The sequence below is a fragment of the Eschrichtius robustus genome, chromosome 10 (assembly GCF_028021215.1).
Source record: "Eschrichtius robustus isolate mEscRob2 chromosome 10, mEscRob2.pri, whole genome shotgun sequence".
NCBI classification, from domain to species: Eukaryota; Metazoa; Chordata; class Mammalia; order Artiodactyla; family Eschrichtiidae; genus Eschrichtius; species Eschrichtius robustus.
The window spans coordinates 73,880,112-73,892,345 of NC_090833.1; positions in this window are offsets into that span (position 1 = coordinate 73,880,112).

Genomic DNA, 12,234 nt, shown 5'->3' on the forward strand with positions numbered 1-12,234 from the left:
AAAACTATAAATGCTAGTGCCTGGTGCTGTAGGCAATAGAATATAGACTAATGTTCAGTTTTCATCATATGGCTATGGAATTCCTCTCAAAATACATTTCTCCTTTCTCTCTCTCTCTCTCTCTCTCTTTATATGCCAAATGCCCCAAAACTGAAATTTAAATGACCTGACCTTAGAGCTAATATACAGAAAGGGTTATCAGAATCCCATTTCTCAAGGACCAATCTACCTAGTTGATGCTTTTAAGATGATCTTAGTGGCAAGAAAAATGGATTGAGAAAATCAAAGGAGGTGCTTGAGACAGGTCAAAATTTTACAGACAGCAGAGTAAGTTGAAGCAAACCTCATAACACAAGGTCACTTGGTTTTGTGTGTCGCATGCTATTTAAAAATCTCCTTCATATGTGTATGTTTGCAGGACTTTTCAGTGATGATGACTGACAATGACTAATTTTCCTGCCTCTGTTTCCCAATTGCAGTACTCATGTAAACCAAAAAGAATTTTTAAAATTTAAATATACTGGATACTGGCAAAAAACTATAGAACCCCAGAAGGAATTCTCACTATCCAAAGAAAGAAAGGTGAGGAGTGAAGGATGAGATAGACAAGTAACAGGCTGCCCATTACAAGTAAGGTCTGTCTGTGCCCATTATGCCACATTATTGCCTCCTGTAATCCCAGTGTAACCATCAGATTTGCTTACCCCTACCCATAGCAATATATACATCAAATCAATAGATATAAAAGTATACTTTTCTCAGTAATATCAAGAGTATTTGCTAGTAAAATAAAAATTTTAAAAGGATTATAATGTAGTTATGGGAACATCAAAGGAAAGTAGATATTCTGTTATTTGATAACCTACAGTCATCAGTGAACCAATCCTCTCTTTTCTCAGCATAGAGCATCACGACCAAAGAATTACTGAGTATATGAACATAAATATGAAGATGTGCAATGCATGATTCTTCCTGATATAGGTCTTCAGTGCACAAAGACATATCCTTTTAGCAATCCTTATCAATTGTTAATTCTTTGATAATTAGAAATACCTGCACAATGACAAGATCACACCCCAAAATAAATATAATCTCTCAGAGAAAAATGCTCAAAGCTTTCTAACTAATCTTTATTAGAATTACATTGAAAGGAATTTCTCTTGAGCCACCTGTAGGCGTTTTTCTTCTCCATTGTTATATTCATAGGGCTAATAAGCACATTGCATTGGCATATAGTATCCATTAAAAACATATTTGTTAGATGTATGGAGAGATGAATGAATGAATGGATGACTAGCCGGTTGGATGCCTGGCAGAGTTTTAAAAAGATACATTCTTAGGTAGGTTCATTTGTTTCATATTTTAGATGCCACATATAAGTGATATCATATGGTATTTGTCTTTCTCTTTCTGACTTACTTCACTTAGTATGATAATCTCTAGTTGCATCCATGTTGCTGCAGATGGCATTATTTTGTTCTTTTTTATGGCTGAGTAGTATTCCATTGCATATATGTTTCACATCTTCTTTATCCATTCATCTGTTGATGGACATTTAGGTTGTTTCCATGTCTTGGCTATTGTGAATAGTGCTGTTATGAACATAGGGGTGCATGCATCTTTTTTAATTACAGTTTTGTCTGGGTATATGCCCAGGAATGGGATTGCTGGATCATATGGTGATTCTATTTTTAGTTTTCTGAAGAACCTCCATACTGTTTTCCATAGTGGCTATACCAACTTACATTCCACCAACAGTGTAGGAGTGTTCTCTTTTCTCCACATCCTCTCCAGCATTTGTTATCTGTAGACTTTTTAATGATGGCCATTCTGACCAGTGTGAGGTGGTACCTCATTGTAGTTTTGATTTGCATTTCTCTAAGATAAGTGATGTTGAGCATTTTCATGTGCCTGTTGGCCATCTGTATGTCTTCTTTGGAGAAATGTGTATTTAGGGATTCTTCCCATTTTTCGATTTGGTTGTTTGTTTTTCTGTTGCTTGAGTTGTATGAGCTGTTTGTATGCTTTGGAAATTTACCCCTTGTCGGTCACATCATTTGCAAAAATTTTCTCCCATTCTGTAGGTTGTCTTTTCGTTTTGTTTATGGTTTCCTTTGCTGTGCAAAAGCTTGTACATTTGATTAGGTCCCATCTGTTTATTTTTGGTTTTATTTCTATTGTCTTGGGAGACTGACCTAAGAGAACATTGGTATGATTTATGTCAGAGAATGTTTTGCCTACGATCTCTTCTAGGAGTTTTATGGTGTCATGTCTTATGTTTAAGTCTTTAAGCCATGTTGAGTTTATTTTTGTGTGTGGTGAGAGGGTGTGTTCTAGCTTCATTGATTTACATGTGGCTGTCCAGCTTTCCCAACAGCTTACTGAAGAGACTCTCTCTTTCCCATTGTATAATCTTGCCTCCTTTGTCAAAGATTAATTGACCGTAGGCGTGTAGGTTTATTTCTGGGCTCTCTATTCTGTTCCATCCATCCATATGTCTGTTTTTATGCCAGTACTATGCTGTTTTTATTACTGTAGCTTTGCAGTACTGTCTGAAGTCTGGGAGGGTTATGCCTCCTGCTTTGTTCTTTTTCCACAGGATTGCTTTGGCAATTCTGGGTCTTTTATGGTTCTATATAAATTTTAGGATTATTTGTTCTACTTCTGTGAAAAATGTCATGGGTAATTTGTTAGGGACCACATTAAATCTGTAGATTGCTTTGGGTAGTATTGCAATTTTAAAAGTATTAATTCTTCTAATCCAAGAGCGTGGGATATCTTTCCATTCCTTTGAATCATCTTTAATTTCCTTTATTAATGTTTTATAGTTCTTTCACGTCCTTGGTCAGGTTTATTCCTAAGTATGTTATTTTGGGGGGGTGTGATTTTAAAAGGTATTGTTTTTACACATTCCCTTTCTTTTATTTCTGAATGTACCAGTGAAAACAGCAACAGTCTCACAGACATAGAGAACAGACCTGTGGTTGCCAAGGGGGAGGGGGTTGGGAGAGGGATGGAGTGGGAAGTTGGGGTTCGCAGATGTAAGCTATCATATATAGAATGGACTAACAACAAGGTCCTACTGTATAGCACAGAGGACTATATTCAATATCCTATGAGAAACCATAATGGAAAAGAATTTTTAAAAAAAGATATATATATATATATATATATACACATATATATATATATATATCTCTGAATTACTTTGCTGTACAGCAGAAATTAACACAACATTGTAAATCAACTATACTTCAATTTTGAAAAATGAAGTAGAAAAAAAAGATACATTCTTAACAGTAGATTATGGAAGCAACAATGGGTTTCCAGAATAGAGACCATGAATGGATATATGAAAAGGGTTGATCAAGAATAGCAATCTTGAGGATGTAAATAGCCTATTTTATTTAGGAAGAAAATAGTCATGATAAAAAAATCATGCATGCTTCTTCCAGTCCAGAATTAGATTGTCAAGAGAGATTCAATGAAAGTGTTTGTAAAGGCCTGGAAGTTTTTACTGTATGTCTTCATATGGCACACAAAAATAGAGAAATAATGTTTTAGATAACACTCTTATTTGTGAAAAGTCATTATTTTGCCTCCATAAAATCTGAATAGACTAAATGCTTTGGTCTCACATCTATAGACAGTATAAATGCATTTCAATTTTTTTAACGTTTATTTTTCATGAACATTTGGATTTTCAGCCTTTGCTGAAGATAAATGTGAACTAGTTATATACAATAATTTGTCTATGAGGCAGTGGCAACAGACAATCCTATTTTATATGGCTAAGTGGATCATTGATATATACATAAACAGCCATCATCTTTCAGTGTCAGTGGTCCTATTTTAAGTACAATGATTCTTACTGCATTCTTAATATATAAACTATATTTTCCAAATTTCTGTAATTTTTACAAATTTTGTAATTTACCTTGCTTTTTTCCCCTATATTTTGGAGGAATCACAACATCTATGAATATCACATACATTTTTATGCATTGTTTCTGGGCATATTTCCAATATCTTATAGCTTTATTAAAAATTATTAATTTCAGAATGTTCCCATGTATTTATATCCTGGAACCCCTTCTGTCACATGGAATGGTTTATTTTTGCATTAAAAATATTTTGAAAAAACAAAGTGTGTATATATATATATATATATATTATATTGTTATAAACAAAGTGTATATATATTTTATATACATATATATATATATTGTTCAGTTATATAAAGTAAGGCAAATAGTTGCAAACAATTAGCTGACCTTTGCAAAACTTTAGCATTTATACTAGCATCAAAAACAATCAAAATAAAACTGATCTTTGCATTTCACAAGAGAAAATACATGCTACAAGTTCTGATTTTAAATATATATGAAACACCTGAGAAAACATACACATACATCCTGGAGCACGAACCACAGAGACAGAGGTAGAGATCAGAGGTAAGAAATGAATAAAGTCACAGCAGACATTAGAAGGGTTCATCTCTGTATGAATGTCAGCACTGTGGATATCTAATGCACTAGATGTACGTGGGATTCAGTCTAAATATATCTTTTTTATGGAATTTAGTATTGACTGTAGCCTTATTTATTTGTGTATCAAGAAGATAACATCAAGGATGCTTACTTCACCTCATTCTGCCTTTTAAAGTCACCAAATACAGGAGAATAAGAATTTCATAGATATGGAAATATCAGTTGGAGAGAATTTTACCCTTTTCAAAAATTGATATGCACACCAATATTCAACACCTTGAATAAAAAAATCTGTCCTATTTTCAGCTCTAATAAACCTCCATTAAATCACAGTAATCATGTGCTAGAGAACAGGTGTTTTAAATCACTAAATTTGGAAGTAGAGTGAAGTTGCAGGAGCATGTTGGAAGCTTTTCATTGGCTGAGTGTGACTGCCGTTTCCATGGCAATTCCACATGCACCCTGGTTCCCAAATCTTCTTCTCACTCTTTCAAAACGCAGTGGAAAATACTATTTAGTATGAGGAGAACAAATTGGGTCAAATTATCATCATTTATTTAGCTAGAAACTGTAATAGGAATAGAGAGAACCATGTGTGGACTCTCCTTTACAATTTGCTCACATTTTATTTCATCTACATTCATTTATGCATAATTTCTACGCCCTCTGCTGTTAATCAACATATGTTACAAAAGAAAAATACCCATAGGGCAACAGCTTGTTACAATAATCATTTATGGAGAGAAAATGCCAGTCATATAAAACACAATCACACTTGGTGTTTATGCTTAGAGTGTTATGTATTTGGGTGCATTAAAATCAGTATCAAGTACCATTAATTCAATATCCCATGGTCCTATGATATTTCCAGGTGAGTTGTACATGGACCTTCTTTTGTAGAGTTGGCATTACCTTCAGAGTTAGAGCAGGAGTGAGACATAGACCGAGAGTTGTCACTAAATAGTTCAGTTAAGAAAGGCAAGGGACAATGTAGGACTCATACTTGGCATGGGAATCTTCTTAGTCAGACTCTGTTCTTTCACAAGAAGCAAGGCCCTTCTAGACTTTGAACTTGGTAGAATACACATGCACAGGGGTCACACTGTGAAAGCTGAGTTTTCCTGAAAAAGGGCTTAGGGCTACAATCTAATAAAATTTTAAAAATCTGTTACCATTTTCTATTTATGACATAAATTACAATCTTAGTTGATAATCTAAGAAGAGAAATAGCCATGCTTTGACTCTGGGATTTTAGTGAATCTTGTGAAGACAGAAAAGAGTAAAGACATTTTAGGAACAGAAACAGCAAAGGGCTAATGAACAGGATTAAGAGTTTCCATTTGTGATTACTTCACTGAGGAACTTAGCAAAACAGCTGTGATATGGAACATAGGGATTTAAAATGAGAGTGCCTACTGAATACAAGAAAGGATAGTAATCCCCAAGTTTAGACTATTTGGGCCTAAGAGAGTCATCAAATTGGAAATGAAACTAGGAGGACTTGTAAAAGAAGGTAGTAATGTAAATCAGAATAAGTAAGGTAAGACTCTGTATATCAGATTACACTTTATAGAGTTTGAAACTTGACCATCTGTCTTTCTAAAATGCTTAAGTATTTTGAGTATCTCAGAGAGTGGTAAAATAAATTCACAACCTTTGAAGTCAGAATCCAGGTTTTGAATTCTGACTGAGTCAGCTAAACTAAGTTACTTATCTCTGAGTCTCAGTTTTTGATTTTGTAAAATGGGAATGATTACATAAATCTTGCATGTTTGCTGTGAAGATTAAGGAAGATAATACATGTATTGTCACATGTACAAAGTGAATACTTAATATTTTTCCCTCTATTTTCTTCTGTTCCTCTGATGCCTTATTTGACCAATGCTATGGGAAATGAATATAGTATAAGCAGAAAGAAAAATCCATGGATCACGATAAGGAATTATTTTGGAATATTTCCACCATCCCAATAGCCCCCCTCCATCACCAAGTAGTAAATACTGTATTAGAAGAGGCAGTGGGAATTATCAAGGTAGAAAATTGGCTCATGGTGGTCTTCTATCTGTTCCTGCCTCTCTCTCATCATTGTGGCTAACACCACTTGTTTCTGTTTTCAGCGATAAATACCTAGTTCTTTAGAGGGGCTGAGTGTACATTCTCTATCTTGGAAAGTGGGTTCTAAGAGCACAGAGACTCCAAAGTTCTGACAGTCAGTTATTTCATGCCACCTTAGAACTTTGTGGAGGTGGGTCTAAAAGTAGTGGTAAAGGTAAGCTGTTAGGGCTTCCCTGGTGGCACAGTGGTTAAGAATCCGCCTGCCAATGCAGGGGACAAGGGTTCAAGCCCTGGTCCGGGAAGATCCCACATGCTGCGAAGCAACTAAGCCCATGTGCCACAACTGCTGAGCCTGCGTGCTACAACTACTGAAGCCTGCGTGCCTAGAGCCCATGCTCCACAACAAGAGTAGCCCCCGCTCGCTGCAACTAGAGAAAGCCTTCACGCAGCAATGAAGACCCAATGAAACCAAAACTAAATAAATTATATAAATAAATTTATAAAAAAAGAAAAAAGTAAGCTGTTAGCTTCTCTTACTCAGCCAAATCATTTCCCCATCAAGTCCAGTATCAACACTGTGATCTCTGAAACTAAAATGCAAGAGATAGAGCAGCAAAATTTACATACCATTTCCTAATAGGGTTACAATCCTGAATCTCTGTCTCTTCTAACCTTCCTTATTCAAAGCCAGCAGCCATATTTAACCTTTTCATACCCTTTATCTGTTTTCCCTGGGCCATGTCCTTCTTTTGGTATTTTCCAGAACTTAAGCACTTAGAAGCCAATGTTTTAACAAGTCCCAAGTTTTACCACCTCATGACAATTATTCCAGAAAGGGAAATGTATAATATAAAAAAGCACAAGAGGAGAAGATTATTAAAGTTCCTTCTTCCCCTGACACTGAGAGATTTTACACTCTAGCCCTAAGGAAGGGGATGTGTTATTCCATATTTTAAGGAAGATCCCTTGTGTTTCCTCTAAAAAGAGAGTTGAGAAATTCATGGAGGATGTTTATACTGAATAAAGAGATTCTTCCACTTTTAGCAGACTTGTCTGCCTGTGGTTAGAGAAAGACCATCCAAAGAGAGCAATTAATTCTTCCTTATCTCTGCTTCCTTACCAACTTACCTAATTTCATTTTTGGAAGAATATGATTGATGCACATGGCCTTCTCAGTGCAGTTAATTTGAGGGATCATGGGGAAGTGTGGGGAGCACAATGGCCAGAGGAGAGCCTGGGTGGAATTCCCACACCCCCTCCGCTCTCCACAAATACACACAGAACCACACCCTACTGAGAGCTTGTCCTTGTAAGAATATCAAGGCTTCATGAGCATATACAGATCCCTGAAGGACCCTCTCACCATTCCGCATGTGTTGCTGCATGGGAGATTCCAAGTAAAGCAATATTGCAAATGTGATTTATTATAATCCTTTATATGTCTGGGATTTTATAGCACTTCAACACATACTTCAATTATGTTGTTTATGTCTCTGTATTGAAGTTATTTTATTGCATATATCTTTCCCACCTTATTTTCTATAAAGTCCAGGAGGGCAAGACATTAGTTTGTTTTGTTTGTTTTAATTTTTCCATCTGTGTGTCCCTATCCATTCAACAAACATTCAGTTAGCAAGTTCTACAGGACAAACACTGAGCTAAAAGATAAATAAAATATGATCTCTTCCTTCTAGAATCTCATACTGGTGAGCCATTTGGGTACTTACTATGTGCCAGAGGCATCATTGTTTTTCAATTAAATATTTATTTACCTTAAGGAGGAAATATTTTATCCCATTTGACATTATAGAAACTAAGAATTAAAGAGAATTCCAACCAAGTGCTTTCTGGAAGAAATCTTAGTTAAGAATGGAATGCTTGAAAAGAGAAATCTAAAAATCCATCAACTATATAGAAAAGGATAAAGTAGATTCAGAAGGGTTAAAAAATAGACCAAAAAAGAAAAATCCAAAGAAAATATCAAGAGAAAAATGAGCCTAAATGGGTTATGTGAAGTTCTTGCTTTATTTAACATGCTATCAAGGTGGTAAGTTGGCAGATATAAAGCTTTTCTGAGAGACACATGTCTAGTAATTAAGCAAGAACTTTGGTGTATAGGTCTGTTTAACCCAGATCTATGGTGTAATTATCTGTTCCAAAGTTGTGAAATGAAACAGATATTTCTCAAAATCTTTATCCTTGTCTTTAGACAATGTTTTCACACCATGTAAATAAGTAGCCAAAGAGATAGCTCCCTTTATTTCCTGTGTAACTAATTGACATGTATTTGAGCAAAGAGTTATACTTATTTTACATCTTAGTAATAAAACAAGAAATTATAAATGCCATTTATTCCATTTCTACTACTATTACTCAGTGATGGTACCATACCAAAAACGTATATCTTCAAATCTTGATATTTCAGAACTCTTTGCATTGTCCAGAGATTTAAGACTAAAGATCAATTAAATGTCCCTTTTTTTGAAAAGTCAATATTAATGCCACTGATTCATCCTAAATTATGACAGACAGTATGAGGTCTTTCTTTGTTATTTCTGAGCTGGTATCTCTTAAGAATAAGAATGTTTTCATATATTTATATATATTAGTTTTATAGAACTATTAAAATGTAAGATTCTTTACAGCTTTCCCCTTTTTTCATTCATCTTTTTTTCTGTCACTTCCCCCATAATTGCTCCCCTTTATTAATATGCACTATGTTGAAAGCAGCAAGCTAAGTATACAACTTTTACCTCCTCACATTCTACTTGTGTACGATCAGTAAAGTTTCTCTGCCCTTTGCCAAGCTGGCACTAGGATGAAGGTAAAAGAGCACAATCTAAATTTAACTCACTTGAGTCCAAATCTAATTTTGGCATTTTCTGTCGGTAAGACTCTATGCAAATTATTTAAATGTATGAGCCTCAGATTTTTTTAATCTTCCAAAGTGAATAATGTCACTATTCTCTAAGTGTTTTGTGAGAAATTTATGAAACTTCCTGACCTACCATCAGAACATGTAGTTGTTAAGTGAATGCTACCTCCCTCCTTTTCCTTAGACCTCACTCCTGAGCCAATGTATCTGCTTTTCAAGAGCCGCTGAATAGGGGCTCATGCCCTCTACTATTTAGAGAAACAAAGGATATTCTGGACCACTAGGGGATTTAGGACTTGTGCTCAGCTTTTACCTAGCCTGAGTTCTTTTAAGTCGAAGTTGACCCTGATCTTGGATGTGAGACAATGTATTTAAAAGCATCAGAGAATTTGGCCCTCAGTATTTGTCAGCTGAATCTAAAATAACCACCACGAGATTCTGTAGAAAGGGGATTCTAGTAGCTCTCTGAATTCAGGGAAGAAACATAGTCAATCTGTACAGTTTCCTAATTAGTAAAATGAGATATTAGGGGATATCAAGCAGGGCATGATGGAAACCCGTGGCACTGCTGCTCCCTCCAGGGCCTCTAATAGAAATATCTGATCCACTACAAAGCTCCTTCCTTCTGGGACAGGGCCTCAAAATTCTGTTTAACACAGCTCTTGTGTTGGGGATATAAGTTGATTGTTATTTGTCAGTGCTTGGGTTATATATTTCCTTAGCTGCCTTCCAATTTTTAATTGCACGTTCTATGATTATTATTATGAGACCCATTTGTTATACTGTGTTAGAGTTACATCCTCAAGGGTCAATCAAGTGCATATGTCTCTTTGTCCCAGCCTACTGTGCTTTTTTATTCTTCTGTTTGCTCTATAAATATAAAGATTATTAGCCTAAAGCAGCCAACATTTGGGGAATGGTTGCCAAAAAATCATGATTAGTTTTGTAATCAATGATCTATCGTCCTTCTTCTGGCAGTAATTAGACATAGCAATGCATGCTTATGGAAATAATAAAACCATGTCTTATAAAGAGGAAAAAAATGCTTATTTTTTCCTCTATAGAACAATATCATTCAAATAACTGAAACAGTGGCATCAAATCACTGTGATATAAAATTTAACAAGGATAAGGACTGCTTAGAATTCATCCTTGCTATGTGCCCTCTATAGCTTGTAACCTTCTCATTTAAGCTATCTTTCTATTGAACTTTCTTAAGTTGTAGTTTTGGGATCAGAATCATCAGAAGGGGTCAATATTGGGATCCCACAGTTTAGTCCTGGCTTGTTTCTATCCAGTGTACAGTTCCATGGATTTTGACGTCTATCACATGTGTCCACCACGACAGTATCATAAAAAATACTCTCACTGCCTTAAAATATTTTCATGCTTCAACTACTCCCCCCACCCCTGCCAACCTCTGGGCAGCACTGATATTTTTCATTGCCTCTATAGTTTTGCCTTTTCCAGAATGTCAAATATTTGGAATCATGTAGTGTACAGCCTTTTCAGACTATCTTCTTTAACCTACCAATATGCATTTCAAGTTCTTCTATATCTTTTCATGACTTGATATATCATTGCTTTTGATCGGAAAAATGTGCCATTGCATGGATATACCATAGTGTTGATGCATTCACCTATTGAAGGACATCTTGGTTGTTTCAATTTAAGCAGTTACGATAAAGTCTCCTATAAAAATTTGTGATCAGGTTTTTTGGTATATATAAGTTTTCAAATAAGTTGGATAAATACCTAAGATTACAACTGCTAGATCATATGATAGGATTACATCTGGTTTTGTAAGAAACTAGCAAATTGTCTTCCAAAGTGGCTGTACCATTTTGTATTTCCACTAGCAATGAATGAAAGTTCTTGCTGCTCTACATTCTTGTCACCATTTGGTATTGACAGGTTTTAGATTTAGCCATCCTAATAGGTATGTAGTGGTATCTCATTTTGTCTCAATTTGCAGCTCCCTAATAACAACTGATGCTAAGCATCTTTTCATAAGCTTATTTACCATCTGTATATCTTCTTTACTGAAGTGTCTATAGTCAGATCTTACACTTTTTTTTTAAGTTGGGTTATTTGTTTCCTTATTATTAAGTTTTAACAATTCTTTGTATATATTGGATACCAAATTCTTTATCAACTAAATAGTAGCAAATATTTTCTCCCAGTCTGCGCCTTGTCCTTTCATTCTTTTAACAGTGCCTTTGCATAGCAGAAGGTTTTAATTTTAACAAAGGCCAACTTATCATTTTTTCTTTCATGAATTTTATGTTTTATGTTGTACCTGAAAATGAATCACCGAACTGAAGGTTACCTAGATATTCTCCTGTGTTATTTTCTAAAAGTTTTATATATTTTTTAATTAAGTTGATGATGTATTTCTAGTTAACTTTTGAGAAAGGTGTGAAATCTTTGCCTTGATTCTTTTATTTTAGTAACATTACTTTTTTTCTTGGCTAGTCTGGATAGAGTATTATTAATTTTATTTATCTTTTCAAAGAACTTGATTTTGATTTTATTGACTTTCTGTACAGTGTATTCCTATTTTCAATTTTATTTATTTCTTCTGCAATTTGTACAATTTCTCTGTTTGCTGCAGGCTTAATTTTCTTTTTCTTTCATGTTCTAAGATAGGAGCTTAAGTTGTTGGTTTTAGATATTTCATCTTTTCCAATAAATGTAATGCTATAAATTTCCTTCTAATAACTGTTTTTGCTGCATTCTACAACTTTTGATGAATTCTATTTCCATTTTCATTTAATTCAATTAAAAAAATTCTCTTGGGACTTCTTTGACTCA